The 7,103-nt window shown below is 41.4% G+C and overlaps 1 pseudogene; it reads left to right on the top strand.

The window, feature by feature from the left end:
• The first annotated feature begins 509 nt into the window (after positions 1–509).
• LOC121294102 lies at positions 510–6,625 on the top strand (annotated as a pseudogene).
• Positions 6,626–7,103: the final 478 nt, after the last annotated feature.

Below are 7,103 nucleotides of genomic sequence, written 5' to 3'. Positions count from 1 at the left end.
GTACCAATATACAGTGCACTGTTCTAGATAAAGCACTGCACATAATTCTGTTCTCTTCTTCAGTGTGTGGCAGGAAAAGTATAAATGTAGGTAGTGTTCCACATTCCACAGCTCAAAGAGTTGATTGCATTTTGTTTATAGATTTAATGTCAAGCTTTACCCTTTGTTTTTTATTACATCATAAAGTAATGCACATCTTATAGAATGAAGCAACTGGGACAGAATCAAAAGATTTTTGATGGTTACAGGTAATTAGTGAAATTAGGTATTAGGCCATTGTTATTTGTACACAAAGGTCTTTAATCTGTTTTAATTTTGGATTTAGGAATCCAGTTATGTTGCCCAACCACAGCTTATAATTTGAATGCAAAATGTTCCAAAATGAATACTGTAAATGTGTACTGTTGGTGGAATTGTAATTTCATGTGGTAGGCTAAATTCTAATTGCTGCTATTCTACTTTTTGCCAGCAGTATTTAGAGGATCTGTTGGCAGAAGGAATCAGAAATCATGGTGCTGAAGATCTTCTTCCCTCAGTGTTGCAACGAGGCAGATAGTGGCCTCCTGATCGGCTGGTGGCTTCCAGGACATAACTCTGCCGTTGTGCTGGCTGTGATCCACTTCCCCTTCATACCGGGACAGGTAAAGCAGTACCTGAAGCAGCTCCAGAGTCTGACCCAGGTCGACCTGACTGTTCTGGGCTCCTGGTGCAAGCCTTCAGAGGGCCAGGAGGGAGTGCAGAGTTTTCCGAAGGATCTTAGCACCATTTTCCCGCATGGACGCTGGCTCCAGCTGAGCAGTGAGAAAGGGAAGAAGCACTTCAGCTGCCAGGTGAACTCCCGAGACAGCAATGTGATCGAGTCCGGGGATAAGGAGGACCAGGGTAATCAGGTGATATGTGTCCACTACGATCAGTGCAAGTTCATGCTGTCCCAGCTGCACCCGGCCCAGGGAGGGATTCTCAACCCCAGACAGAGCTGTCCGAGCTCAGGCTGGTCTTCCAGACTGTATCCCAGAGCCAGGCACTCTTCTATATAGACAAGTACGACGAAGGGCCATTTAAGCTCACCCACTGGCAGTCAGAGGGCAGAGAGGGCATTATTATAGTGGAGCTGTCCAAGCAAGCCTCTGCCAGTGTGTCTGGTACTCGCATGGCTGCTGTCCATCTGGTACTGAGTGTGCAAAAGCAGGTGAGGAAACAAGGGGTTTGTTAAGGGTCAGAATGGGCTAACTTGATTTCTTCTGCTTGTAAATGGCGTTTTCGTTAATTTTGTGACATATTCAACGTACTGGCCTGCTTAGTCTCCCTGGTTATACAGTAAATCTGTAGAGTATAAGGCCTTTAAATGGTATCCCAGTTAATTAAAGTAGACTTGAGGGAATAAGCCATTCCAGAGAGAGCAGGCTTAGCCCCTGGGTGCAGATTGGTCAGAATATTTTCCCAGGGAGGATTTAGGGATAATTTATTGCAAAACTCCTTCAATTCCCCACTCCTTTAGGATTCTGAACCTGTGGCCAATGCGTTTTATGTCCAGCAAATTGTCTTCCTGCATCCAACTGAGTCATCAGGCAGAGCACCTGCAGACGATCAGCATGGCCAGGAAGGCAGAGAACCACACAGAGTTCATGAGGTACCCTCCCATTTTATACCAGATGAGCTTAGTTATTCCTTAAACATGTTTACTGTTGATTCTGCAAAGTTTTGTTCTGGAAATGCCCCTTTTATTGATCTTTACTTGATTCCCCTTCTTCAGAAAGGCGAATATCTTTGTTTCGTTCTTGGTTGATGTGGCTCTGGGGCTCCTATTCATCTCCTGGCTCTACAGAGAGAATCGAATCGTGCGGCTTGCTGGCGCTCTGGTTCCTGTTACTGATGTAAGCCCATTAACCTATAGATGTTAAAACGTCTAGCTAAAAGGAAGTAGTAAGTGCAATATACAGTATCTCTATTGTAAAATAAATCAATATCGCCTTCTGTACAAAGTCAACACTATGACAAAATAAAGACTGAGATCAGGTCAGTGTTACTGTCTACCGTTTTTACAAATGTCAAAAGATTTTGCATTTCTTTATATATTCCTTTTTTATTAGATGCTAAGATCTGGCAAGTATTACAAATCTGTGTTGGCATTTTGTCTGTGCTTCAATGCTTCCAGATGACTTTCACCAGGAAAGCTATAAAAGATGCAACAGTAGTTTCTATATGTTGAACTTAGGGAGACCCTACCTTAAACTCTCTGGTTTCAAACATGCTGTTTGTGGTTCAATTTCAGCACATCGCAGAGGAGCTTTAGGAGCTGCTAAAGTGGCTGATGGGAGCACCAGCTGGGCTGAAGATGAATCGGGCTTTGGACCATGTGCTGGGGAGATTTTTCCTGTACCACATCCATCTGTGGATCAGTGAATACCAGGATTTCCATTACATGAGAGTAGATGTTGGGCACCTTCCGTCCTTGGTGTTTCGTTGACTAGCCCACGACACCTCGAGGGCTCAATATTGATTCTGGCATCCCAGCATCACCCCCCTCCATCCCCAACTCCGCTCAGCTGAGCTTACTTACCTGTACATCAACATTGCTTTCTTTCTATTGTGCCTGAGATCCCTATCCAGAATCTTTCCGTCTCAACCACAGCCAGTTGCTGCTCCTTTCTGCTGCTTCAGATAAGTTCTTCACTGTGCGACGTAACTCTTGGCCACTGAACCCAACATCTCTGAGAAACCGAGTTGTAGAGTGTGCCACAAATCCTCCACAACCCACCTCCACTGGGTAAACTTGGACTCTCCATCCTCGCTGTTCCGCTTCAGCAGCTAGTTGAGCATACCGAAGTTTCTTCCTCTCATACGTCTCATCCACAGCATCTTCCCATGGTACTGTTAAATCTCCCAGATGAATAAGGTGTGCTGATCCAGACCACAAGACAATGTTTGGTCGAAGGTTAGTGGTGGCAATCTCAGGTGGAAAAATAAAGTTGACCAACATCTGCCAGCACCTTCCAGTCTCTAGCAGCTTCCAGTTGTCCTGGGCGAGGCTTGGTTTTAACAGCTTTTCTTGGTGGTTGTTCTCCTAGACGAAGGAATATTGTCTTTTGTGTGTAATGCTTTGATGGAACTGGTGGACAATACTAAGACATTTAGGGACCTCTCATTATATCTGAGGGAGAATTGTAAAAATGATGGAAAAGAGAAAAAAAATTGTCTATTTTTCTTCTGTGGCTTAAGGATAAAAAGATCATTCTGTAATGCTGTCCATCCAACATCTTTTACCAGCTCTAAATGTTTTCTCTTAAATGTGTTTCTTACCCTTGGATTGCAGGTTATATTCACCTGCTGTCTCCGTTCATTGGGATTATCCTGTGGTACGTGGGCCTCTCTGCCTGCATGGGGCTGACATTTGCCCTCTCTGTCCTCTCTGATATTGTTGCCTTGCTCACCTTCCACATTTACTGCTTTTACGTCTATGGAGCTAGGTAGGAAATGAACTGCAATGAAAACTATGAGACCTGCTTTGTACAGTTTGTCCCACTTTTCCCAGAAGTATTCCCTTGCTTATTACCTCTTCATAAGGACTGCTGGAAGAGGTGGCAGCTGCTTGTCCCCCACCCCCAAACACTGGATATTTCATACCGCTCAAAATCTGTCTCCTATTATTATAGTTATTCCAGTCTTTCAAACATGCCTTCATTTTTAAAGGTATAGTCGCCACCAGTAGACAGCACTTTTTAAAGTTCTAAACCGATCTAAATCTTTTAGTTACACCTGTCTCTTAAATCCTTCTTTCATGTGTAAAGATCTTGCCTGCAGAGGGCACTTGAACCCCTAAATAGATCTTTCTGCTTATATTCATGAGTTCTATTTAACTGTGATGTAGCTACAGTTCTTATCAGTAGGGACCAATTCTAATTTCTGAGCCCTGTGAAACGACTCTCCTTCTGTGCAGAGGTCTCGTCTGCTTTCGATTTTGTGGGTAGTGAGACTAACCTGAGTTGCATGAACACTCATGTTGGTGTTGTTGATAGTTGTACTTCAATGGGGAAAATCCTGTTTGGTCTGTAACGCAGTAGTAGCGAGTTATCACTGGGAACTTGTACTTCCCCTGTGAACAATGGAGCTTGGGGATGTTAGGTGGAGTATATAATAGCACCTAAATTAGGAGAAAACAATAGATCCAGTATTGGGAGAAAGTGCAGTATTGCTGTGGAACACCACCAGCCAGCCCATTTTATTAATGATTTATTGCTGCATGCTTCTGTGAAACCATTGAAATTGTAGCTAGACCAAGTCTATTAATGTAGATAAAATATGAAAACCATTGTGATTGTGTAAAAAAAAAAAAAAAATCTGCACTGGAGTATGTTATAAAAGTCAAACACTTCTCAGCTTATTGTAATCATCCTCGTAAGTACCCTAAACTGTGTTTTGCTGCTCCGTTCAGACTCTACTGTCTAAAGGTCTATGGGCTCATCTCTTTGTGGCGGCTGTTTCATGGAAATAAATGGAATGTGCTGATGCAACGTGTGAACTCCTGTTCCTATGTTCTGGACTAGGTAATTGGTAGAACTAAACAAAGAGCTTCCTTACTTGGGTGTGTGTCTCCTGTGGTCCAGACAGGAGACTGGACTGATGGCCCTAATGCCAGTACAATGGAGTTTCGGGTTCAGAATAACCTTCCCTGATCGTGGGTAGGTTTACAAAATTCAGATGGTATTTGATTAGAAATGTGAGTGGTTGAATGTCCATACATTTACAGCCAGGAAATTGTTTGTGTTTTTCAGCTGTTCACTGGGACCCTGCTGTTCACCATTCTCTTGTTCCTTTTGCCAACCACAGTGCTGTATTACCTGATCTTCACACTGGTATGTACTGGGCTACACTTGCTCTCCGCAAGGGGGAGTAGAGGGGCAGGCCATTTCTATCATGTGAGAATGCATCTTGTCATTATTGTCAGCTTTATACTGAGTTTAGCATTTCTGAACAGTGCATTCATAGGTAGCATCTTTTATTTCATTAACAAACATGCAAACATTTTCAAAGGTGGTGTTCAAGGTAATTGTTTAATAGTTTTTAGTAGATGATCATTATTAGAAGGAGGGTAGCGATTTTAAGCAGATATTGATTGAATGACCAAAACTACATGAATGTATTTTCAATTTCTATTCCATTGACTCTCTAGCGCCGCCTGCTGGTGGTGTGGTTCCAGGGTCTGCTTCACCTTTGTGTGGATTTTATAAACCCATTCCCTCTGTTCTCTATGGGGCTCAGGATCTGCAGATCCTATAGACTGGTTAATCTCACCTTTGAGCTGCAGTTAATTGACTTTAAATACAGTGATACAAGAATAAATAAATAGATATTATGAATTATTCATCATCATCATCATCAATAAAACAAACCTGAAAATGAATGCCTAATACATCGCAGTGGATACTGGAGTGGTCATTACATTGCATTCGGGGTGTAGTACTGTATGTTCCTTGTTTTAACAGCTGGAGTGAAGTTTCGTGTGTTGGAACAAGTGAGGCCGTTTCAGTTACTAATGGTGGTATGTAAAGAGTTAGGGATTTTTAGATTCCTTCATGCCAATTTGAGAGGATCTGTATTTAAATGCAGTAACCAGCGTGTTTGTAAATCAATAACATTTTCAGCAGTTACATTATCATGCTGGACAGTGTTTGCATTAATGTTTCGGTTTGCCGTTTAACAAAATCCCCTCTCTGTTTGTGGCAGAATTAGGATTTCCAGATTTGACCCCTAAACGCATTTTCCTACTGTGTGCCCCCAGATGAATCCCTTGATGTACAGCGCAGTTCTGCAGTGGTACAGGACACTGACATACAGCTGCTACCCAAAGGACTCCTGGGGGGGCGGTGTGCAAGAAACCGTTCGTCGGGGAGCTCATTTATCCCTGGAAACACATGAACATCAAAACAGACTGATCTCTTCTGTAGAACAAATACTTTTCAAACCTGAGGCTGTTTAGATGTCTAAAGCCCCTGCTGGTTCCTGTTAATTAGAAAATGAAGCTAATGGTGCTTTTAATGAAGTTTTAGAAAGGGATAGGATGGTCACCTGAATAAGAAAAATATTCTAGGGAGCAATGCAATTAGCATCTTTGCGAAACAGCGAACTGAGTTCAAAATCATATTGGGATTGTTATTATAATTATTGCCCTATAAATCCTGGATAGTCGTTTTAATACCTCATGATTGATCTTATTGTGCAGTTATGGATTAATTTATTTTAACTTTAATTTCTATACATTATAGTAATTACTTTATAGTCATGATTCAAGATTTTTGACCAGATCCCTTTTGTAGCGTAGTTTCCTTTAAAATAAAAATAAAATTGTCACAGTACATGCTTCAGCAAAAACAGACTTTTTTAGACTAACATTGATGTTCATTATTTCCCCTTTTGTGTGTATTGTTTTATTACAGCTGTAATAGAAGTCTCTGTTGAAAAGCTATGGCTGCATTCCAAAAAATCTAGTTCCTCACAAGCAGTTTAAACATGTTGTTTTCTAGTAAGCAAAACTAGCACTGGGTCATTGCGCTTGTCTGGTCCACCATTAGTATTGAATTATCTTTTAGTGTCATAATGTTAGCTAGGCTAGTAAACATGTCTGGAATAACACACACAGCAAAACTGTCCAATACATTCCAACCAGTGGCTGGTTTGACTGCAAAGTATTGTTGCTCTATGCTTTTCAAATCATGTTTTCTTTCCAACCTTTCCATTTTTTCCATTCTTGATCTTTTAATAAAAATGCCTTGTGATATACATTTGTAATCTTGCTTAGTTTTTTTGTGGTTGTCATTTTAAACACACTTGTCACATGGAGCTGGTGCTCAGTGTGACCATACACACTATTGGCAGTGTCCAGCCCCTGTAAGTTATAGAACCTTTTGAAACTTGCTGACACCTTCAATGGCAATGCTATTGAAAGCTATATCTTGGGAACTGTTGGTGAAATTATGTGCAAATGTTACAAAATTATATTCCTTATTCTGTGGATGTAGATTCTAATTCTTCATTACAACATGTGTCATATAATTGCCTGGAGAGATCCATTTTTCTAGTACACAGTGATTTGGCCAGAGGACATC

This window comes from Polyodon spathula, chromosome 18 (genome assembly GCF_017654505.1).
Source record: "Polyodon spathula isolate WHYD16114869_AA chromosome 18, ASM1765450v1, whole genome shotgun sequence".
Lineage (NCBI taxonomy): Eukaryota > Metazoa > Chordata > Actinopteri > Acipenseriformes > Polyodontidae > Polyodon > Polyodon spathula.
This window is presented reverse-complemented; position numbering and strand designations above follow the sequence as displayed.